Raw genomic sequence first — 26,328 nt, 5'->3', positions numbered from 1 at the left:
AAGGTAAGATCAAGTGTTTCCATCTCTGAATCCCAGTGTTGCCCTGTGTTGACACATGATAGGTATGCAATATATTTTTGATGAATGAATGAATGAATAAAACCCATGAGTAGAATTACTCTGCAATTTATTTCCATCAAAGAATGAAACAACAGCTTCTGCTTTATAAGAAGAGTCCTCTGCTAAACACAATCTAAAAGGGCTTCTGCAAAATATTGCTAACTTTCAGTATGAATACCATGATCCTTCTAAAATTTAAAAAATGCACCCTTCTCCTTAAAAAAGTCTCAGCCATTTTACACCAGAAAATAAACACTCAAATGATATGTTTTTCTACTGAAAACTCATGGGCCTTAAATTTCTTTAATCACAGGCTTTAGTATTATTACACGTGTTCCATTAACAAGCATATCCAATGAATTGCCTTTCATAAACACTAGTAAGTTCAGTGCAAACCAACCAGGTGATTAATTTATAATTCTTGACACATTAGGGAGGTGGGTTGGAGATAAGAAGTAGCCAGCAAGTCCTAGGATGGACTGCCTTTTATGCCAACACCATGAACACACACAGAGATGGGTCCATGCAAACACCTGAGCACACGTACACATACACACATGCATACACATGCCACCCATGAACACTCATTGTGCTGAACTGGCATTGGATCCAAATTTGACAAACCATGCCTGAAGGCAAATAGCTGAGCCTAAACTGTTGCAGGTTCCTTTTCACATAAAAATAATAATAATGAACAAAAATCACTGGAGTATGGCCAGAGCCTAATGCAGCACAATTTCTAAATTCAGACTCCTTCTCCCCTACACATGCTCCCCACTTGCTCCACCGCCTCCTTCTTGCCTTTCTAGGCAGGTTACTCTACCTCAAAAAAGTCATTCAGTATCTGTTTCAATCCCTGTTGCTTAGTGCGTTAGTCTCTCTCAAACCTCAGGGACAGAGATTCACTGTGCAAGTAGGAAAAGAACTTCAGATTGGAATTCAGCAGGCACTAACTTGCTCTGTGATTTTAGGAGAGTCAATTCCCCTCTGAACTACATGCGAAAATTTCCACATGTATAAATGAGAAGGTTGGCTGTGATGTTTCCTCTCCCTTCTAATTTTTTATGTAGCAGTTTAGAATATGGACTCTGGAGCCAGACTGGTGGGGTTCCAATTCCAGCCTTTTGTTTGATGTTAAATAGAGATGATGAAGATGGTGTTGTTAGATAGATGATAGGTAGGCAGATAGATAGATAGATAGATAGATAGATAGATAGATAGATAGATAGATAAAGTAGATAAATGCTGCCTCTACAGGGCTAGAGTGAGAGTTAAATAGCATATTCTATATGAAATATTTAAAAGAAGACCTGACCCATTGTAAACCCTATATACAGGTTAGTGACTATTACATTATAAAAATTAAAAAATGATTTCTGAAGGTCATACTATTAACTCTTTCTGTCTCATTTATATTTCAGAATAAGGGTGTGATAAACAAAAGCAAAAAAATTAACATTCACTTCTGGAACAACAAAGGGACAGCTGTTCTACCTAATCCCTAAGATCCATGACTCTTAGACCTCGCAAATCAATTAGGCATGTTGAACATTTTGCTGGTGCTGCTGGGAAGATGAGGACAGGAACAGGAGAGCGGCCATCAGGAATGAAGGGCGCTGGCAAAGCAGGGGGACTCACACGGAGCCCTGGCCACACAGCTTTTGGCAGCATCCAGGCCTCTTCATCTCTCAATTTCATGGTCACAAAAAAATCCACACATAAAAAGCCCAGTAACTAAATGAATATGGAAACTGAACAGCTTCAACACCCTGGAGATGTGGTCAGTCTGGGTCACTTTCAAGTCACACTGCAGCATCCCAGGATGACGGAAGGTAGGGGCTCTGCGACCCTCCCAGAGACACAGAAAGAGTATGAAAATGATATTTCAACCTCCTGAGCTATCGATACAGAAACTTCACAGAATCTAAGTCCAGGACAGAAAAACAAACAGTTCAAAATGTTCAATCTTTCTTTCCTGTTTCTATGGAGATTTTCTCCTTAATGAGTCTCTGGAAAGTGCTCTTTAAAAAGAAGGTATTTATTTTCCTTTTATAAAAGTTTGAATATATTGCTTAGTAATAATAACAAGGGAAAAAACAACAGTGATGTAAACCAAGGAGAGAGGATCGGACAGCAGGGTGATTACCCTTGATCTGTGCTCTCAGTTGGAACCCAACGACAGCGAGCTCTCTCTTTCTTTATTCCCCGCCCTAAAAGAGAACTGTACGGGGAGCCCAAGGTTGAGGATCTCATCTCCAGAACATCCACTGAAGAGTTGTGTGTCCCTGAGAAATCTTTTAGCCTCTCTGGCCCTGTTATGTGATCAACAAGAACATTAGATCCATCTCAGCCCTTGTGGTCAATGGTTTTAGGCTGCCATACACCAGTTCCCACCCTCCACTGATGGAAGGTGTCCCTGTGAGATGCTTAACACCCTTGCACATCCAGGCTTGCACGTGCCTTCATCAGAATGGTGGAGTGGTCCAGCAGGTGTCTCTGGAAGTAGGTAGAAGAGCTGCAACTCAGTCAAGGTGGAAGAAGAAGGGGAGTTGAGAGGATGCCACAAGAGGTGTCTGTTACACTACCTTTTGTAAAACTACAGCTCACCCATGGAACTGTACCACACAGTGAACCCTAACTTAATTATGGACTTAAGTGAATAATAACATATCCATATTGGTTCAGCAATTGTAACACATGCACCACACTAATATAAGACATTAAAAATAGAGGTAACTGTATACAGGGGAAGAAGGGGTATATGGGAACTCCGTACTTTCTGCTCAGTTTATCTGTAAACCTAAAACTGCCCTAAAAATATTCCACTAATTAAAAATAAAAAACTTCAGCTCTCCCTGTCTCTAACACACCTAACATATCTTTCTGTCTTAGTTTGAGCTGCTCTAACAAATTACCCTAGACTGTGTGGTTTAAACAACAAACATTTATCTCTCACAGTTCTAGAGGCTGAGAGTCCAAGATCAGCATGATAGGCAGCTGGTTCATGTCCTCTTCCAGGTTGCAGACTGCCCACTTCTCTTTGTTTCCCATGGCAAAAAAGGGGGGAACTAGCTCTCTGGTCCCTTCTTTTAAGGGCACTAAACCCATTCACGACAGTTCCACCCTGATGACCTTATTACCTCCCAAAGGTAATGTGTTCATTACCTAATAGCATTATATTGGGAGCTAGATTTCAACACATGAATGTTGGGGGACACACAAACATTCAGCCCATAACACATCTTGCCCACAGTGGTTTTTTTGTGTGTGTGACAATCATAGCTATCTGATATAGCATTATTATACTTAGGTTTATGTTTATTGTTGGTCCCCACCTCATTCCTGACACAGACACAATATTGGGATGCAGGATTCATGAGGATAGAGATGTCTGTAACTTTTGTTCACTGATACATTCCCCACCAATGCCTATTGCATAACAGATACTTAATAAGTACTTTTTGAATCTAGGAATGATGAATGAATGAGGAGCGTGTGTAGCCTAAAACTCTTTGGCAGACTAATTGGAGAACAGAGAACACAATGAAGATGGGAAATGACCCTTAGGGAAAGGAGAGGCATGGGGAAGGTTTAAATTGGTGACCACTCTTCCCCAAAAGCTAATCAAGTTTCCCTCCTCACTCTCCATACCCATGAAATCAGTAAGAAATTAACCTGGAACTACCAGTTGACTAAAGCCAACTGAGCAGCCCAAGTTAATGGCAAGAGGCATAAATTATCAACAGAGGCCAATTTGGGCATATTTTAGCTGTGTCCCTAGTTGAGGATCTGGCAGTAGCCCTGAGACTGTGGTTCCAAGAAGAGTAATCCCTACCTCCCCTGGATTCCCTGAAACCAACATGCAATGGGGGAGGACCACGAAACAAACTGATGGTCATGCTGATGATGAGATGAAGCGTAGAGTAAGATATTACATATGGAGGGCTTACTATGAGGAAGGCAGTGCTCTAAGTGCTCAATGTGGATTCACACATGTAATCGTCACAGTATCCCTAGGAGATAGAAGGACTGTTATCCTCGTTGTAGCAGAGACAATGTCAGGCATTCACTTCACTCTGCATTTCCCCCACCACACAGCAAGGTCACTTTTCCGACCACCACTCCCTTTGATTCAAAAAATGACCCTCTGCCTGGAATCTGGCTAATGGAACGTAGGTAAAAGGGATGCACCTATTTTTGGATGTGGCTCCTCGTCAATCTTCCACACTCTCCTTCATTAGATAGTAAAGTGAGAAAGAGAGAGTAAGTGTGTTAAGCCACTAAGAGGTCCCGTTACAGCAACTGGCATTAATTACCTTGGGTAATGCAACCCATTTTACAGAGGAGAAACTTGGACACAGTTCCAGGGACTTGATCTACTCGGTATTGGAGCTGGCATTTGAACTCGGGCAGTCAGCCTGAGCCCAAGAGCTTAATTCCCTACGAGTGTGGGCTCTGGGGAAACCAAAGTCCCTTCATTCAGCCATGTCCACTGATACCAGGGAAGCCAGGAAACTAACATGAGGAAATGCCTCACACTTCCAAGAATTGTTGGCAGGCAGAGCAAATAGGTTTCACAGAATGAGGTCACTCAGGAATTCTGTGTCTATATATAAGCTACATACTTAATTTTGATGCAGATGGTATATAGCATTTTCTGTTCATTAAATTCCTCAATATAACTTTATGGTAAGAATTTTCATCTTGTATTTCATACAGTCCCAGGAGTGCTACAGAAGGGGATTAAGCCACCCAGCAACACTGCATGAAACTAATTAACTGGCAGAATTTACAAATGCTTACAATGTTATGGTACTACATGCAGGGAGAAAAGAAGGTGGTGCGGATGGACGAGGAAGATGTCTATAGGAAGACAGAAGGACACATCAGTTCATAGCCTGTGGCAAGCACTTGGGAAGGAGTGTCTGTATAATTTACTTCATTCCATCTTTCTGACAATGCTGTGAAAGAGGCATTATTTTTCCTACTGTATAGATGAGGAAACTGAGTGTCAGGGAGGCAAGTAACTTTCTAAGACTCCTCAACTCACATGGGGGAGAAAAGAAAATCAAAAGCAGGTCAAAGGAGAAAGGTGGGGGAAGGATAAATTAGGAGTATGGGATTAATAGATACACACTACTATATATAAAAGAGATAAAAAAACAAGGATTTACTGTATAGCACAGGGAACTATACTCAATATCCTATAGTAACCTATAATGGAAAAGGAATCTGAAAAAGAATATATATATATAAACTGAATCACTTTGCTGTACACCTGAAACTAACAAAATATTGTAAATCAACTATATTTCAAAAAAACAAACAAACAAACAAAAACAGCTCTGCATAGTCCAAGCTTTTTTACTACTATCCATGACCACTCAACAAGATTGTTTTAACTGAAACACCTAGTGATAGAAAAAAGAGCTATGTGAAATGGACTGGGGCATCTCCTTTTCTAGAGTAGACATGTTAAAACTGATTCTAGAGTAAATCTCTGTAAAGCAAATTCAAATTTCCTATTGACTCTCCAAGTTGGGAAAATAAGCTAAAATCTTTTATGGAACAAGGAGGAAAGACAATAACAGATGATCTCCACTGAGGGCTTACTATGTGCTAAACACATTGTATGCATGATTTTTTCACATTTACAGCAAACCCATGGGATATGCTCTTATTGTTCCCATTTTTACAGGTGAGGAAACTGCAAGCATCAAAGGATAACTTACTTGCCAATAGATACACAGTTGGCCTCAGCCAAAATTTAAACACAAGTAGTCTGACAGTAAGAATAATGACATCAATGATGCTTATTTAAGTTTTACTATAAGCCAAACACCAAGCTAAGCATGCTTCATATATTATTTTTTTTAATCCTCAGAGTAATTCTATTGTTATCTCATTTTATGGATGAGCAAAGTGAGGCACGGAGAGATTAAGTAAGATGAACTAATCTGTACAAGTCTCCACAGCTTGTTAGTGGCAGAGCCAGAATTCAGATGTAGGCAGTGTGACCCCAGTGCCTGCACTTGTAACTGCCACGCTCTACTGTCCTCTCTTAGTTGGAGGCCAGAATTGCACAAAGTGTTTCTGCTGTATTTAGGGGCAGCGTGATTCCTTACCCTCCACCCCCAGTCACCTGCCTACAATCTCTGATTCTGTACTGTTATGGACTGAAAGTATGTGTGTCTCCCCCCAAATTCCTGGGTTGAAGCCCTAACCCCAAATGTGATGGCATTAATGTCTTTATAAGAAAAGACACCAGAGAGTCTGAACTCTCTCTCTCTCCCTCTCTCTCTCTCTCTCTTTTTCCACCATGGTCATGAGAGGACACAGCATGAAGGCGGACATCTGCAAGCCAGGAAGAGGGCTCTCATCAAAAATTGAATCAACTAGCATCATGATCTTGGACTTCCCAGCCTCCAGAACTGTGAGAAACAAATGGTTGTTGCTTAAGTCTTTCAGTCTATGGTATGTTGTTATGGCAGCCCGAGCTGACTAAAACATGATTAGTATTTCTCCTGTCCCTGACAACTTCAGTTCCATCAGAACTGCATCTCTCAGTATCCTAGGACTTAGTTCCATTCTGCCTTTTACTTGACTATTTCTGGGGGCATGAGAATGAAACAGGTTTCTGCTGCTAGTACTTCCCCAGATGCTCTCCCTTGCAGAGGCACCTGAGCAGAAAGTGATCCATGTCTAGAATTCACAATGGATAAAACTAAAGGCATTCCTTGCTCCTTCTTTATATCAGTTATCTACTGCTGCATACAAAATTAATGTACAATTTAACTGCTTACAGCAATAACATTTATTATCTCATATTCTACTGATCTAGAATCTAGGTACAGCTTAGTTGGGTCCCCTTGTTCAGGGTCTCACAGGTGTTGGCCAGGGCAGCCTGAGTCATTCTGGCTCAAAACGGGGGTAGGGATGATGAGGGAGAACAGGGAGAATTTGCTTCCAAACTCACTCACATGGCCTCCAGAGACATCAGTTCCTTGACACGTGGGTTTATTCTCAACACACAGCTCTCACCCTCCAGACTAAGAACTGTGAAAGAGAGAGAGACAGAGCAGGCACCCAAGACAAAGCTACAGTCTCATTGTAACCTGATCTTGGAGGTGACATCCTATCATTTCTACTATATTCTATTCATTAGAAGTGAGTCACCAGGTCCAGCCCAGCCTTGAGGGGAGGGGATTACACAAGAGAGTGAATACCCGGAAGCTGGGATCACTGGGAGTCACACTATAAGCTGCCTACTACATTCCCTACATTGAAATTTCCTTGAAATTAGAGCTACTGGTAGTAATCTGACAGTTTACTATAGCAGATTATGATGAGTTATCTATCAGATGAAAATCTTAACTCAAATAACAGACACCCAAATGGAAACAGGACTTAACAATGTGGGAAGGTATTCTCTCCAGTAACTGCCAAACTGCTGAAATGCCAAACTCTTTCTTGCAAAACATGGGCAAGTTTCAGTGTTGGGTGATTTAGTGGCTCAGCCCTATCAGCAGGACACTCAGAATCTTTCTCTCTCTCCTCTCTGCCATCCACTACATTCACTATACACTAGGGCTAGTTTCCCTCTTGGTTGTTATGTAGCTGCCAGCAGCACCTGGCACAACATGGTTCCTTGGAATACAAGCATGGAATAGAAACAAGATGGCCATTTAAAATGCTTTCAGCGTGAACAGGGCCACTAATTAATAGTTGAAACAGTGCACAAGGCTTAAAGCAGAACTTCCGCAAGGAAAATCAGGACACCCTATATGTAAGTTTTTCTCTGCAAAGCGATAGGGTCAACTTAGGTCACTGATGCATCTGTGCACCAATAACGTTCTCCAGCAGAATGATGTCATGGGCTTATTCATTCATCCATTTATCCAATGCCTACTTATTGAATGTTTTCTCCATCCTAGAACTGTGAGCACTGAAGATAGAGCAGTGAACAAAACAGACAAAAGTTCCTGACACATACAGCTTATATTCTAGTTATGATCACAGAAAATAAACCAAATAAGCCTGCTGGAGAATGACGAGTGGTGCTAAAGAAAGCAAGGAATGGGATTGGAGAGTGCAGGACAGGAGAGAAGTGCAACTGTAAGTGGCTGGGGAATATCTCACTGAGAAGGGGATGTTTGAGCAAGGTTTTAAACAAGGTCAGGGAGAAGCTATGGATTGCTGGTAGAGCGGTCTTCTAGGACTGGGGGTGAGGGTTGCGGGGTAGGGAGCAGTGGCAGTGAGAACCAGAGGTCCTGGGTGGAATTTAGGACCAGTGAACTGGCCAGAGGCTGAAAGAGAGTGAGCAAGGGGAAGAGGAGAAGATGAGGTCCCAGAGGGAATGGGAGCCGGATCATGGAGGGAAACAGAAGCCATCGTAAAGAGCCTTATTTTACCTTGAAAGAAATAGGAGTCATTGGAGGGTTTAGAGCAGAGAAGTTCCATGCTCTGACTTGTGTTTTAACATGATTCTCGATGGCTGCTGTGTTGAGAATAGAATAGGGACAAATGAGTGTAGGCAATGATGAGTTATTCAGGAGGTTGTTGTGATAATCCAAGAACGAGTTGATGGTGGATGCAGGAGAAATGGTCAGATCCTGATATGCTTTGAGAGCAGAGCCTATAGCACTGGCTAATGAATTATTTGAGAAGAGAGAGAACTGTAAACTGTGGCTTCAAAATATACTTGGTTTTCTAAACTGAAATAATGGAATTTCTACCAATTACAGTGGGAAAACCACAGAAGGAGCAGGTTTGGGAAAGGGTGGGAGAAAAGGAAGGAGATCAGGAGTCTGATTTTGGATATGCTGTGTTTGAGATACCTGTTAGACAACCAAGTGAAGATGTCAACTAGCCAATGGAGACATGAGTCTGGTTAAGAGAGAGGTCTGGGCTGTAGATATAAACTTATAATTCATCAGCCAGCTGATCACCCGGGGAATGGTGCCATAATGGGGACACAGTGCTGGTCTCTGCTGCTGGCAGATTAGGCACTCAGTGGTGATGGTAGCCAGGTCAGCCTTGGTGAGTGGAAGTCCATGTGGCTCAGCCCATGTGTACCTCTACGCCTGCCACAATGGCCACTTTTTTCATGAGCCTGTTGGGAGATGACAGGGGTGGCTGGGGAAAGAAACTGACTGGTATCCAGTGAGCATTCACATGGGACACAAATACCTTCACATTTTTTGCCTATTCAGAGAGGTCTATCCACATACCTCCCCAAATTTCCTGCTCACCAATTCTCCAGTCACATTCCTTCCAGGTCCCTGACCATCCATCCAAACCATTGGCCACAACCCATGAATCCGTATATAATTGGCCATCTGGCCATTTCTCTTTCCGAGAAAGGGAATAACCAGGAGCTTTGCTCAAAGTTCTGTACACTGGGAGAATTTCCCTTCACCACCGTCCTTCGGCGATGTCCCAGAGAGGGGCTGTCGTGCTGCAGCTGTCCATTTTGGGGTATTGCCTGCATATCATGCAGAATCATCTTCTCTTCCTCTGTCAACTGACCATAGGTAACTCCTCATGAGGCCACTTGTGAAGACTGGGAGAGAGGAGGCAGTTTGGCAGGAGTGGGGACCATGGGCATTTGGGTCACTTCTTGAAACTTACTCTACCTTGAGAGGGACTGCTGAGGTCCTGTTGTACATATACTGCTTCCATTTGATCGTGGAGTATTGGCTGTGCATGCACAATTTTATGGTTTGGTGGATCAGATAACACCCAGTTTATGATGGGCAGCTCAGGTCACATGGTAACTTGGTGGCCCAGGGTTAAGAATTCAGTCTCTAGTAAGGCCCAGTATCAGGCCAAGAGCTGTTTCTCAAAAGGAGGGTGGTTATCTGTGGAAGATGGCAGAGCTTTGCTTTAAAAGCCTAAGCGTCTGTGCTGTGATTCACCTACAGGGGCTGCCAAAGACTCCAAACAGCATCCCAATCTTCCATTATCAGAACTTCTGGATCATATGACCCAAACAGCAGAGCACAGCAGCCTGGACCTGTTGCAGAATCTTCTCTTGTTCTGGGCCCCACTCAAAACTAGCAGCTGTTCAGGTCACTCAGTAAATGGGCCAGAGCAACACACCCAAATGAGGTATATGTTGCCTCCAAAATCCAAAGAGACTCACAAGGCATTGTGCCTCCTTTTGGTTGTAGCAGGAGCCAGATGCAACAACTTTCCTTCACCTTAGAAGGGATATCTTGACGCCACACCACTAGACCTTAGAAATTTCACTGAGGTAGAAGGCCCCTGAATTTTTGCTGGATTTATCTCTCACCCTCTGACATGCGAATGTCTTACCAATAAGTGTAGAGTAGTTGCTGCTTCCTGCTCACAAGGTCCAATCAGTACAATGTCATCAATGTAATGGACCACTGTGATATCTTGTGGAAAGGCAAGGTGATTAAGATCCCTGAAAACTAAATTATGACACAGGGGTGAAGAGTTGATATGCCCCTGAGGTAGGACAGTGGTGGTATATTGCTGGGCTTGCCAGCTGAAAGTAAACTGCTTTTGACGGTCTGTACTAACAGGTATCAAAAAATAAAAATGCATTTGCCAGATCAATAACTACATACCAGACACCAGGGGACATGTTAATTTGCTCAAGCAAAGAAACACATCTAGTACAGCAGCTGCAATTGGAGTTTCCACCTGGCTGAACGTCCCATAATCCATCGTCATTCTCCAAGATCCACCTGTCTTCTGTGCAGGCCAAATAGATGGGTTGAATGAGGATTTGGTGGAAATGACTATACCTGCATCTTTCTAATCTTTGATGGTAGCACTAATCTCCATAATAGCGCCAGGAATTTGGTCTTGTTTTTGGTTTAGTATTCTCCTAGGTACCTGCAATTCTAATAGCCCCACATCCCACATCCCTCATTCCACAGGTCAGGAAATCATTGTGGGGATTCTGCTAATTGCTGAGTGTATCTATTCTAATTATGCATTCAGCACAGAGAAAATAATGCAGGGTGGGTTCAGAGCCCACTGTGAAATGGACCTGAGCTAAAACTCCATTCATCATCTGATCCCCATAAGCCCTTACTCTGACTGGTGGACCACAGTGACTGTTCAAAGTCAGTGTCCAGTAGTCCTTGAAAGTTCTGGTTATTTCTTTTTCCCCAATGCAGTTACCCTGGTAAAAGGCCATAGGTCCATTCAGGGGAAACATGGAGAAAGATTATAAATTTTTGGCAGTGTACTGGGGCCCTTCCTCAAGGGGAACCAGCCTCCCCTTCATTCAAGGGGTTCTGGGTCTGTAAACTGGCTCAAGTATGGAAATTGACTGACTTTATGTTTTTATGATTTGAGTTAGACTTTTGTTCATCTGGCCTAGAACTTTTCTGCTTATACAGATCAAGCAAGAATTTGGTAAGCTTCCTAACTATTTCACTTCTAGTAACAATATGATCAACCAGCCAACGCCATAAGTCTCTGTGAGTCAGTGTATTCTGATTACTGCTTTGACCCTGTTGTCCATTACAGCAACCATGTCCACCTTGCCTTTGGTGGTTGAACACTGCCACTTGGTCCCTGTCACCCCAGGATCCAATTACAGTTGACCTTTGAACAACACAGGTTTGAACTACATGGGTTCACTTACATGAAGGTTTTTTTCAATAAATACAATACTACGTGATCTGTGGTTGGTTGAATCCCTGGGTGAGTAACTTCTGACACAGAGGGCCAACTATAGGTTTTGAGCATCCTTGAATTTTGGTATCCTCAGTGGGTCCTGGAACAAATCCCCTGGATACTGAGAGACAACTGTATTCCCACTGCATTTAGATTTCCCAATTCAGTGACTGTAGCTCCCACTGTGAGGTCTGGTTCACAGAGAAGCGCAATCACAAAGCTCTTCAAGGATACCAGGGCCCCCCTTACAATTCATTTTTCAAAGTATTGGTCAAAGTTATGTCTTCTGGACCCTCAAAGTATGGGTGAGGAGGTCTTAAATGACAAATCCACTCTAACATGCCAATCTCCCTAAGCCTAAGAATCCTTTCATATACATTAAACAAAGGCAGGTCCAGCATTTGTAATTTTCCCACCATGGGCCACCTTTTTGTGTCCTGTGTTTCAGTCAACTAATGAAACTAACTATTCGAGCCCTTCCTAACTCCGTGAGCTACAACATTAAGTGCAGAGTATCTGCTTATTGTGAGCCCATATCAGTAAGTTCAGCCTAATCCAACTTTGTGGTCCTCCCACCATTATCCTACACCTTTAATATCCATCCCTACACTGTTCCCCATATTTACGTCTGTATAAATTAGAAAATTCAAATAGTTCTTTAGGTGTGTAAGACACCTCCTTATGGGTCACACTTTGTACCTCACCCTTAGGGGTTTTCTGGGACTTCAGGAGTAGTGGGGGTGGTTCCTGAGGAAAACCAGCATTGTCTTGCCTGGCTGCCTCAGGGGCAGTGCAAGGTGAGTCACCTCAGGTGAAAGTGGAGTGACGTCTTCCAGAGGGGAGAAGGAGGGTGCTTCCACTGAGGGTGGGGAGGACTCTCCCACTGGCACAAAAGACTTATCAGAATTTAGGAGCTCAATGACCCCAGCTTCATCAGGGTCTCCTCACACGTCCCCATTCCAACTTATAGGATCCCATTCTTTCCCAATCAGTGCCTTCAATTTAAAAGTAGACATTTTGGGAGGCTGGGAATTCAACTTGCGTTTTAATTGAGCCTAGTACAACATGAGATTTTGCATTTAATTTTTATAAATCTCAGCCCTGTGGCTATAGGAGAAAAGATGTCCTTCATGGCATACATAGAAACTTTTGGGTTACTTATGTTGGCACTTGAGCTGGGAATCTGAATCCCTGAGCTCATCCTATTCTTTCACCACTTTGTCCAGCAATATTAGAAACAACCAGCCAACTTTATTATACTTGTTAGTGTTCTCAAAATGTTTGAAAATATCATATACACAGTCACCCAGATCCTTTCTTCTTATAAGTAGTTGATTAAGAGTATCCACTGGTGATATTTTCTGTATCTCCATTGCCAGATCATGCCATGGACTATTAGTGCTCTCTTTACTACTGGAGACAGAGTCATTAGCATCTTTCAATCTAATCAGATTAGAGCACCAATTCCAAAAACCCCAAAGCCAATTCAGAAAATTAATTCTCAACATTCTGTTCCTTGAGTCACTCTTGACACCAAAATCTGTATTAATCAGGGTTCTCCAGAGATTTATTATAAAGGAATTGGTTCACATGATTATGGAGGTTGGAAGTCTAGATTCAGGAGAGATAATGGTATAGTTTCAGTCCAAGTTCAGAAGTTTGGTAGGCAGGGAAGCCAATGATGTTAGTTCCAGTTCAAGTCCAAGTTCAACGGCTGGAGAAAACTGACATCCCAACTTAAAGACAGTCAGGCAGAGACAGAAAATTCTTTCTCACTCAACTTTTTATTCAATTCAGTCCTTCAATGGACTGAGCGAGGCCCATCCACATTGAGGAGGGCAATCTGCTTTACTCAGTCTGTCAATTCAAATGCTAATCTCATCCAAAAACACCCTTACAGACATACCTAGAATGTTAACCAATTATCTAGACACCCTGTGGCCCAGTCAAGTTGAGACATAAAATCAACCATGACAATACATGACATTGTATTGACAATACAATGTAGAGTGTCAAAATATGAATAAATTTAGCAAAAGCATCTGTCCTACCTATAGCCAATCCCTTGCTCTCATATTCAATATCCACTCACTAGACCCTCTGGTTCCCAATGTCACCTCCCCAAGGTTTCAAATTTCCTTCCTTTCCTTTCAAATTTTCCTTCAAATCTCCTTGAGTCCTCATCAGAAATTATTGTGACTGAATGGGAACAATATAACTATAACAATAGCTACCAATTGAGTGAGTGTTTTACATACCACATACTGTATTAAAAGTTCACTAATGTATTGTCTAATTTATTGTCATAACTGGGGCAATAAAATAATTAGTCCTTATTTAACATGTAAGGAAATTGAATCTCAAGCATGTGAAATAGGACAGGTAATACTCTAACCTCAAGAGTTAAGCTCAGAGCCAGGATGGTAACCACTCTATCATGATGTCTTCTCATAGGTCTAGGTTCTGTTTGCTAAGATCCACCAGGTTAAGGAAGGGTAAAGGTGGGTGCAGAAAGAGAGGCACAGCTTATGACCAGAGGTTTGTATTATCAGACTGAGATTATTAGCATAGAAGTGAAGGTCTAGAGTGAAGAATAATAGGAATAGAGCTTATTCTCCAAAAAGAGAGATAAGGTAGGACTTTACTGCTCTAATAAGAGAGGGAGATGTCGAGGCCCAGATGATGGGGGAGGAAAGGAAGAATCCAAGAAGACCCTGAAGAAGAAGCAATGGCATTTTCTTTAGAGATAAGATGAGCAGAAGCAGCTAAACCTCGGTGGATGGCTTCCTATCACCAGTAATGTTTTTTGAGCTTTTGATAACTGCTCACCTCCTTCACACAACAGGTTTTCACACCCACCTGTGGCCTCTGCATGTGCTATTATCTCCATTTTAGATGAAGAAACGTGATTCTTAGAGAAGTTAAGAAATTGTCACCCCAATGTTCATTGCAGCACTATTTACAATAGCCAGGGCATGGAAGCAACCTAAATGTCCATCGACAGATGAATGGATAAAGAAGATGTGGTACATATATACAATGGAATATTACTCAGCCATAAAGAAGAACAAAATAATGCCATTTGCAGCAACATGGATGGACCTAGAGATTGTCATACTGAGGGAAGAAAGTCAGACACAGAAAGCCAAGTATCATATGATATCGCTTATATGTGGAATCAAAAAAATGTGTACAAATGAATTATTTACAAAACAGAAGTAGAGTCACAGATGTAGAAAACAAACTTATGGTTACCAGGGGATAAGTGGGGGAGGGATGAATTGAGAGATTGGGATTGACATATAAACACTATTATATATAAAATAGATAACTAATTAGAACCTACTGTATAGCACAGGGAACTCTACTGAATATTCTGTAATGGCCTATATGAGAAAAGAATCTAAAAAAAGAGTGGATATATGTATTTGTATAACTGATTCACTTTGCTGTACACCTGAAACTAACACAACATTGTAAATCAACTATATTCCAATAAAAATTTTTTAAAAATTTAAAAATTAAAATAAAAGAAATTGTTTGAGATTGAATGAGTAATAAGTTAATTTCAAGAAAAAAGAATGACATGAAATCTTGTAAGGTGCTATTCTGAATCATGTGGTATGAAATTTGCCTTTCAACACCCAAACCTGATGCTCTTATTATCTGGCAATTTGGAGACGCAGAGTCCATCAGTACTGACCCACATCTCTGATTACTTAGCCCTGTGCAGCAGCAAGCTGAATATTAGTGGCCAGGGGTGGAGAATACCAGCAGAATCCTGGAGGGGCCTGGAGTACCTGGGGGCCCCTGATGGCTTGGGTGTCATTAACAGGGGTAGGACAGTGTTGACAACAAACTAGGAATGCATTGTGATGTGATGCCCTGAGAAGGTCAGCTTTGAAGTCAGACAGAACTGTGTCCAAATCCTGGCTCCTCCTTTAACCAGCTGTATAACCCAGGGAGGTCACTTAGACTTTTCATGAGTCTCAGCATCCTCACCTGTAACATGTGGCTTGTGCTGCCTCCCTCATAGGATTACTGTGAGGACCATCCATCCTGTGTGTAACGTTTCAGGCACACAGTGTTGCTTCCAAGCAGTACATTTGATTGTTGTCTACTTCACCGCAGAGCCCAGAGCCACCTTTGTGGGTGTCTTAATCCACTGAGCTGCTGTAACGGAATACCATAGACTGGCGTGCTTATGAACAACAGAAGTTCATTTCTCACAGTTCTGGGAGGTAGGCATCCAAGATCAAGCAGCCAGCAGATTCAGTGTTTGGTGAGAGCCCCCTACTTCCTTTTTGCAGTCTGCCAACTTCTCTTTTTACTGAATCCGCATGTGGTGGAGAGCAGAGCAAGGCACCAAGCTCTCTGATGACTCCTTAGAAGGGTACTAATCCCATCATGGGGACCCCACCCTCATGACCTCATCTAACCTTAATCACCTCCCAAAGGCCCCACCTCGCAATACCATTGCATTGGAGGACAGGGCTTCAACATATGAATTTGGGGAGACAAAACATTCAGTCCATTACAGTGGGGAAACTGGAGAGGTCAGAATTTTGGAAACAATAGCCAGACCCTCATGTGTACCTGTGTGTGTGCATGCACACACATGTGCAGTACTGCCCAGTAAGAGACATCCACCTCCAATACTTGACTGGACCACAAGCCTGGCAGCCTGAGAGGGGCCAGGACAGGGATTATTATCACAATTTCAGGAAAGAGTAAACAGAGGCTGACTTAGGTGGAGGAAGCTGTCCAAAGTCTCCCAGATACAGGTGATACTTCAGATATGGCTCCTCCCCTTTTCTCAGTGCAGACAAATTGGGAAGGTGAGTGAGCCTTGCTGTCCTAACCTGGAAAGTGGGGAGGAGGGAAAGAGGTGGAAATAAATAAGTCAACATGTTTTATCACATATTTGCTGTAGCGCAGGGCACAACCCCAGGTTCCAAGAACGCAGTGGTGAATAGGACAGATGGCAGCCTTGCCCACCTGGAGCTTACACTCCAGTGGAAAATGCATGTAAACTGCTTGTACTGTGAGTATATAATTAATTTCCAATAAATGTTACCTATTGAAGGAAGGTCAAGGGGTCAACAAAAGCACAACTTAATTGTTTCCTCTCTTTATATTCCCTCCCCCAGTCTTGATTTCTTCTTCCTATTAATGAGCTAGAATCACATTAGATTTACATTTAGGGCAATGACAAGAATATAAAGTAATGGCAGAGGCTAATACAGTCAGCATATGAATATCTTTGTATTTGAGTTTATTGCAGGGCCATGCAAGAAGACCGGTGACTTGTGCCCCCCCCCCCAAAAAAAACCCCAAACTCCCTGAAGGGTTTCAGCAAAGCATTTTTAAAGGCAAGGTAAGGGAGGGGTGAGGTTGGTTGTTGCAAACTTCTTGGTGCAGAAATCCTTTCTCCACATAGGTCAGGTCACAATGTTCCTGTAAACCTAACAAAACAAATGCTATTCTCTGTTCTGCAACTTTTTACTTCTATATGAATGGAAAAGTGTTACACTCTGAAAGGCCAGAGCCTGGAGAATAGGCTATTCAGTATATTTCAGGCTCTAGGCAACATTCTTAACTCTAAGCAAAAGCCATAGCATACAAAGGTTAAAAGTATAAGAAACAGATCTACTATGGAGTCAGATTTGTTCTTGCCTGTTACAAGAGAGATTAAGTGGTTGGCCTCAAGTCACAGAGCAAATGAGTGGCAGAGACCAGCTCCCCACCCAGACAAGTTTAACTCAGAAGCTCTGGGACCATTTCACCTTTGCCTGCTTCCTTGGAAACAGTCAAACCTACAACCCCAAATGTGAGTCTTATTTGTTTGTTTGTTTTGGAGATTTACATAGATAAGCCCATCTCTATAGAGGCCACATCTGGGCTCATCCAAAATTTCCTGGAAAACTAGGAGAAAAAAATCATTTTTAAGTTCAAGCAGCATCCTGGCACTGGGAAGTGTTTGCAAAGAAAGGGCTCTTTGTCCCTGGTGTTGCACCATGGCCATAATCTCATTTTCAGCTAATCAATTCATATACAGTAAAAAGCCTAATGTGATTTCTCATTAGCAGAGGGCCATAAAGAAGCCAGTTCGGAGGCTACACTAAATCCCAAAATGGCTGGCACCTCTCAAACGGCGATTATCAAATTGGCTGGCATTAATCATTTTTAATGACCAATTTGTGTTTTTTTTTACTTTAAAAAAATGGGTGGGAGGGGAGCCTTGTCTGATTACTGGTATAAAAGAAAACAGGCAGATTTAGTAAAATCTCATTTAAAAAAAAAGTGGGAGAGAACTAAGTAGGGGGAAGGGATAGGAAAAAAAGAGAAGCCTGAATCACCTTTGTCAGGTATTTAGCTGTGACCAGCAAAACAGACCATCAAGAGGAGGCCTTTCAGCAGAGGCCTTCAGTGGGGGCCATCAATGGCCCCTTTATTTGTGAACGATGGATTATTTTAAATAAATTACAGAGCACTTTCGCTGAATAAACAGCGTCTCAGTGGCTGTGGTGTGCTGTACATGCTTAATTGCGCCACAGAAAATCCTAAAAGACTCTTGAGCCTGGGGCTGGGTTTTGAGTTTGCTGATAGGACCTGAGTCCTCAGGTGGGGCCCAGATGGTTTAGGGCTGAAAGGCAGTGCCCTAGAGAAGAAAACAGTGCGCCTAATCGGGAATATATACTTATAATATTTTGGAAAACCACAGGGATGGAGGGTGCCCAAAACTGCACAAGGAGGCCTCAGAAGTGAGCCATCTGCGTGTCATTTTTATTTGCCTTTGATATGTTAAATGCCCCCGATGTTTATGGCGTGGAAGCCCACTCAAACATTGCAAAGATTCCTTGGCCAAAGCAAGAGGTCTCTCTTCCTCCTTTGCTCCCCTCCCCCAACACACACAACACCCCCCCTCCCTCCATAAACCCTGTTACTGTCCTTTATTTGACCAAAAGGTCTACCATGAGAATTGCACCTAAAGAGAGATTTTTAGATCCTTTTTAAGAATCGCTGCACAATCTGACCTTGTTTTAGAAACAGGTTAAAGTGATTTATTATGTGAGGACCCAGAGTGACTACAGGCAGGAGTCAGGCTAATGCTGGAAGCAGGAAAGGGCATTGAGCCCTTCCCAAGGAACCCAGCCTCAGGCAGGGAGCCGGAATAAAAGAGATGGTGAAGAGTTCAGGGCACAAGCAAATCAAGTCTGGAGAACACGTACCGCTATGTTTTGTGGGAGGCATGGGGTATTAATTTTGACAGCCAGTAGTACAGAAAGTAAAATGACTGTCATTTGCTAATATCCCCCAAATTGAATTGCAACAAGCAAGCAGCTGCCAGTCACCTTGATGAACTGCAATCAAGGAAAAAAAAAAAAAAAGAAGAAAAAAGATATAGTCAAGCCTCACAAAATTCATAGAATCAGGCTTTCTCTTGAGAATTGCAACACATACAACTTTAATAAGGGACTTACCATCCTCCCCCAAACGTAGCTGTGAAATTCTTCCCCAAAGGTGACACAATTAATTGCATTTGCAGTTAACATAATTAAAGTGTAGCTGAAACACTGGCCTGCACCTAATAAATCTCAAATGTTAAGAGGGATAATCAGGCTGATAGATCATTGGGTTGCACCACATGAGAAAGGATATAAAAGCCCAAGATCGTGGGAAAGGATGAGGCATTAATGAGGGATAAAAAGGGAGCCCAGTAACCTTAATTTAGATATCACAATTACTTTGAGACCTCTCCTTATCATTTAATTTTGCATAAAACTGTACAGACTGCTTAAAGATGTTCATTTTGAGCTTGTTAACTCACTCCCCCAGAAGATGGTCTGCCTCAAACTCATTATGTCAGTTGTGAGACCCTAATCTTTGTTCCATAAATCAGTAAGATTGAGTTAGTTAATAATGATGCCTATACTCAAAGAACTTATAATAAGGTGGAGAAGTAGGCCATATACAAAAGAAAACTCAATTCTTCCAAAAAGGTGCCAGGTAGAAACTGTAAAATCTATAAAATGGTTATAATCTTGGACAAGTTACTTAAATTCTCTGAGAATTAGGTTCCTCATATACAAATGAAGAGAACACTACCCAATTCAACATACAAAATGTTGTTTTGAGGATTAAGAACAGAACAAAACAGTGTGTTTGGTGACTGAGACACAAGTCTTTGTTCAGAGTTGAGGGGACTGAGAGATGATGTGGCAACAACAGCCTACTTCCAGATCATAGAAGACCTTCAAGGCTGAACTGTGGACTCTTTTCTGAGAGCAAAGAGGAGCCAGGCATGGATTTTGAATTTGGCAGTGAGTGGTATTACCAAAGCTGGTATTATTACAGGAATTGGTCCCTTAATGAAAAGAAAAAATAAATGTGAAGCAAGAGCAGAGATATAGGTGTTTTATTGCAATTACGTAGGCATGAATGCAGAACTGGACAGGGCATTTACAATTTGATTAAAAATGAGAGAACAGGAAGCAAGAGAAGGCAATGGGCAGGGGAAAGTCAAATCTGAATATGAAATGTGATGCCTGGGGCATTGGGAAAACTCATTCATTCACTCATTTATTGATCAAACTAAATTTAATGAGCAGCTGTTATTGCCAGATACTGTGCTAGAGAAAAACAAAGACTAGCCTGACAGTCATACAAATAAATAAATGCAACATGTGTCTTATAATTTGTATATATAACTGCACACAAAGAGAATATGAATGTGGCCATATTGAACTCTGGAAAGTCAGGAAAAGCCCCCCAGAGGTAAGGTGATATTGAAGCTGAATCTAAAAGATTCCCTAGATAGAAAAGAAAGGAACAGCATCCAGGCAGAAGGAATAGCATATACAAGAACATGGAGACATGAACTTGAATGTCGTATTTGAGAAATGTGGAGAAGTTCAGTATAGTTGGATTTTAAGTTGTATGAACAGGAAAATGAAGCTGGAGAGGTTGGTGGAGGTCAAATCATGAAGGTTTTTATGCACCATGACAAAGAGTTTAAATTTTATCCCTTAGACCACAAGAAAGCCAATAAAGGCTTTCAGTGTTCTAAGCAGAAACAGGGCCTTCAGACTAAGAACTAATATCAAAAGAAAGATGTTAATTTTGATTTCAAGCATGTTGAACCGGAGGAGACATCCAAGTCATCCACATGGAAATGTTCGGTATGTAGTTATGGAAATAACTCTAGTCTGTGGGGAAGTAGCCAGGTTGAAAGATGAATTTTGAAGTTGCTGCATGAAGGTGACTGGTGAAGATTTTAAAATGGCTAAGCTATCTGGGGGAAGGTACAGAGAGAGAAAAGAAGAGGATCCTGAAATGAATTGTGTAAACTGCATACTCAAGAAAAAGGAAGGAAAACAGACAACAAAGGTAGAAGGAAAACAGGCACACTGGAGTGGGAAAGAAGCCCAGGATGAGAGGAAATCGGCAGGTTTACGATAATCAAAGGAGAAAGACAAGGACTAATAAAGGAGCTGAAACAACCTAAAGCTGGACAGAGTCTGCAGGATGCTGAGCTTGGCAAAGGGCCCAAGACAGCAAGAAACACAGCCCATCAAGTAGAGAAAACAATCCTTCCTTTAAGAAACTTAATATTTCACCTGGAAAAGCAAGGTTAATCCTCTTTTTAAAATAGCAAATAATTAAAGACAAGATATAACTCACTCTATAGTGTGTAGTGCCTTGCTAAGAGCTGCAGATAATCTGAGAAGGGCAGGTTTTAATATCAGGAAAGTTCAGGGATGAGTTTGTCTTGCCTTGGCCTTAAAGGACAGGAAAGCACTGGCTGGGGAAACAAGATTACAATAGGCCATTCTAGCAGAAGGAAATTCCTGAGCCAAGGCCAAGAATCAGGAATGACTGTGGTGTTTTGACAGGACAGCTAGGAGCCCAAACTGACAGGTAGAGAATCTGAATTTGGAAATAGTAGGAAATAAGATAGGATAGGTTGGAATGGGCTAGAATATGAAGAGCCTTGAAAGTCAGGTAGTGACATTTGTGTTTGTTAACCCAACCTTCAGTGGGAGCAGACAGATGAGCACCATCTTTCGTTCCATTCAGTTCTGAGCCAGCTCATAGGCATCCATCCATTCATTTATTAACTCATCCTTTCAGTAAGTGAGGAGCTGGATGCCACAGCTAAGAAGACCAGGAAGGCTCAAGAAATCAAAACAGTCACCCCATAATTTGAGTGCCAGTCCAGGATGCTTTCTCTACATCTCTCCTCTTTCTTTTCTGAGTTCTCAACAGACTCTCCTTTAACAATCCCTTCGTGGCAATCTTGGCTTTTTGTAGCATGAACCTCAAAACTCTCCCAGCCTCTATCCATTACCCACTTCCACATTTTTAGGTATTTGTTACAGCAGCACCCACTTCTTGGTACCAGTTACTGTCTTAGTCAGCTCAGGTATAACAAACAGTACAGACTGTGTGGCTTAAAAAAAAGAAAGAAAAAAAAAAGCATTCATTTCTCATAGTTCTGGAGGCTGAGAAGTCCAAGATCAAGGTGCTGACAGATTTAGTGCTTGGTGAGGGCTCTCTTCCTGGCTTGTGCACAGCCACCTTCCTGTTGTGTGTTCACATGGCCTTTTCTTGGTGTGTGTACATAGAGAGAATCTCTCTGTCTTCCCTTTCATTTGAGGCAATAATCCCATCGAGAGGGTCCTATTCTCATAACCTCATCTAAACCTAATTACCCCCTAATGACCCCACCTTCAAATGCTGTCACATTGGCAGTTAGGGCTTCAACATAGAAATTTGAAAGGGACACAAACATTTAGTCCATAACATCTTATGTCTTGTTTCACTGAGAAAATAGAAATAAAAAAGAGCTTCCACACACCCTGACCAGATCCACCAATCTGCTGGCATAGATACCCAAATATTTTGTGTCCTCCACTGTTTGTAAGATGGACCTGATCATGCTCCTGGCTAGAGTTAAGCTAAACTTAGGACAACCCCACAGGGCTCTGGTGGTCCTGGAACATTTCCTCCAGGAGGTAAGATGGGAAGGATGGGAGGATTTGTCAGTAGAGGGGAGAGAGTACACAGGCATTTAGACATGCTGATCTTGTTTGGGGAGCTGTTTGGGATCCTTTTGACTGGAGTGTGCCTGGGTAGACAAGCAAGTCTTTGTTGTGGAGGGTGGAAGTATTTCCTTGCAAAATGGCAAATGTACCAGCATCGTAGTCAAACTCCCTTTGTTTTAAACCTCAGCTCTGCTACTTACCAGCTGGCTACTTTAGCAGAGATTTTTCACATTGGAGAATGAGAGCCTTGTTTACTCTGATTCCTTTATTCCCGGTGCTCAGAGCAAACAGCACCTGGAAATATAACAATAGTGTTTAAAATACAGAATCTAAAGTCACACTCCAGGTTGGACTCCTAATGCCACCCTTTAACTAGCAGTGTGACGTAAGGCCAACTATTAGCTTGTCTAAGCTTTGATTTCCTCATCCACAATATCATGCTAATAATAGTACATCCCTTATCTAATTGAAGGATAAAATTAGAGAATACATATAAGACATTACACAGCACTTAACTCATAGCAGGTACTCAACAAATGCTAGTTATTGATATGATATTTTATTTTAGGGCACTATAATTGTATTTTTTCACCAAGCGATCATCAATTTCTTTCCTGTAACACAGTTTCCATAAGCCCTACCTCTATGAATTTTGAGGATAAATATTTTCTATGTAGATAAGCTGAGTTTGTCACATAATAGGTTCTTTTTTGTCCTGTTTCTCCTACCATGTTCTGCAACTTAACCAAAGAGCAGCAGCTAAAATCAGCCAGGTGTGGGTGGTAGGCCCTTGTTTTTAGCCCCTCCATGAAAAACAAATTTCTCCATCTCTCCTTTAGGAGGGTTCCTGCTGTTCTTGCCCTTGCTTTCTTCCTTTCCTTTCCTGCCTTGTCTGAGCATTAGGCCTCGGGTGGGGGGCTTGCCTTCAACTCCACTCCAAGCTCTAAGATTACTGTTTTCATTTCCCCGACTGCTTGGTGACCGCGATGTGGCCCTCGGGGTAAGGGAGCCCGGGAGAGGGTGTGACCAGCGGGGATTCCATTAAAATACAGAGCAGTCATGCAGGCCAGGCTGTTTGGCTCCTTCCCGCCTGCTCTCGCCACCCCGCCCCCAAATATGATCATAACAGCACAGAGCTATAAAGTTGCTTTTCATAGCATGCATTGCCCGGCTCCCTAACAAAGTTCTGACTGTCAAGAAGAAAAGGAGGACATTGTAAGGAGGGGATTAAGGGCAGGAGTGGTGAAGAGAGGGAGTGTAGTATGGTGGAAAGATCCCCAATCCATGAAGCAACACCCCATGATTCTTGCTGAATTCTGCAGCCAGCTGACTCTCTAATTTGAAGCAAGTCTCTCCTTCTTGGATCTCAGTCTCTCCATTTGTAAAATGAGGGTCTAGTTTGAGATTGTTTTAGTTGTCCTTTCCAGCCTCTGAATGCTGGAAAAATGTTGCTTGACACCAAGCAGAACAGGAGGATATGATGTTTGCTTGTGTCATGACCTGCTACTCGGAAGTACTTTAGCTTTTAACAAGCCCTGGGGTTTGGGGTCTAGAATGGGAACACCAAGCTATGGATTTTGAGCAGCAGACAGCTGGGTCATTTTGATCTGCCTTAGTTGTCACTGAAACACTCAGATTGTTTGGAGGTTTATTCATGGCACAGCACCAGCCCCCTGAAGATATTAGTAAGCATCTTCTAACATGTACTAAATGCTTAATGACTGTTTATTGAATTAATGAATGAGCACATGGAGCAGGCTGGAAATAGGTTCCTTTTCTTCAATCATTATTCATTCATTCATTAATCATTATTTATTGAGTGATTATTGTGTGCCAGAACCTGGACATACACACTAGACAACAAACAAGACCAAGACCCTGCCCTCATGGAGTCCACATTCTAATAGGAAGACTATATATGAAAATATGTGAATGAAAAAATAATTGCTTGTTGGATGGTGGTAAGTGCCTGAGGAAAAATAAAGGAGGGTAAGGGTAGAAGTGTAATTAGAGGAGGACTCCAGGTAGAAATAGTATCAAGTACAAAGTCCCTGAGGCAGGAGTCGGCTTGGTGCATTTAAGAAACAGCATGGAGGTCTGTGTGGTTGGAGCTCAGTGAGCAAGGTAGAGATGCATAGGTGATGATGTCAGAGGGTTGGCGGCAGGTAGAGATCATGGTGAGGACTTGAACTTTAATGAAGGCTGGCATCCAGGGGGTGGGTTCGGAGCCAAGAAGAGACAGGATGTGGTATATTTTAAAAGGCAAATCTTGGCTATAAGAATTGGCCAAAGTTAGAGAAGAGTATCAGTGGGGAAATCAACTAGGAGGCTACTGAAATAATCCAGGAAAGAAATGATATTGAGTTAGACCATCGTAGTGAGGTAGAAGTAGTAAGAAGGGTTCAGATTTAGAGCATATTTTGAAGACTGAGCCAGTTCAATTGGCATCTATCCTGTACTACCACCTCTTCGATGATTGGTAACTTCCTTCTCCAGCTAGATCATAAGTTTCTTGAAGGCAAGTGTTCTGTGTCATATTTCCGTGCAGCTATCAAATTCTTGACATATTTGTTAAACAACATGTAGATGCCCAATAAACCTCTGTTCATTCAACTCAGTTTAATCAATATTTATTAAGCATCAACCTCCAACCTCATCTCCCAGCCCCACAAGCCAGCATCACAGTTACTCAAGCCAAGTGGTTTCTATTTCCATACCTTTGGAAGAAGGAACTGGGGTGGTCGATAGAGTGAAACATAGGGTTAAAGAAAGATTTGTTCCCTTTTTTAATGATGGGGAAGGAATAAATATGTTTAAATACCAATAGGAAGTAGCTGTTAAAAAGAGGAGATGTTGAAGAGAAGGAAAAAGTGAAAGAGAAAAGTCCTGAGAGAACCAGAAAAGCTGGATGATAAAACTTTAAGGAGGAGGAAGGGCAAGGATGCATGCTGGTTTAGAGGTTTCATGATAGAAAATGAAGAGAGTTCTCTAATGATTGTTTTTTATGTGCTGGGCATGAGCATAGAGATTGAGGTTTGAGAAGAGAGGAGAATATTTGAACTATCTCCTGGAGAAAAGACAAGAAATTTGAAAAGTAAAGCAGCATCTAGTCTCTGGGTGTCATTAAGGCATCTGTTGAAGTCAATGTGCATTCATTTATAGTCGCCTTGATCTATAGGATAGAATTGATTTGACCTTGACAGAGTGTCAGCAACCAGGCTAGGAGCAGAGACAGAGCAGATGATTGGAATCACCCAGGGTTAGTTTGTGATGTGTGCGTGACAAAACTAGAGTCGAGTCATGATGTAAAGTTAAAAGAGTTGTTGAAGTGATGAAAAGTGGAGTCTGTGTACATAGGGAGGAGAGCAAAGACAAGAGCAGCAGATTGTACAGGGCAAAGAAGAGGGTCGATGAACTGGAGGGCCCAACTGAAGAACCAGAAAGTTGAGGGTAAGCGAGTGAGGAAATTGGAAGCAGGGGAGGGCTGTGGTCAGAGAGTGGGAAGTGTGAACTTTATGACTTCCAAGGTGGAGCCGTTCCAGAAAATGACCAAGTCTGGGGT

This window comes from Balaenoptera physalus (genome assembly GCF_965194825.1).
Source record: "Balaenoptera physalus genome assembly, chromosome: 5".
NCBI classification, from domain to species: domain Eukaryota; kingdom Metazoa; phylum Chordata; class Mammalia; order Artiodactyla; family Balaenopteridae; genus Balaenoptera; species Balaenoptera physalus.
The sequence above is the reverse complement of the archived record's forward strand: the minus strand, read 5'-3'. Positions refer to the sequence as shown.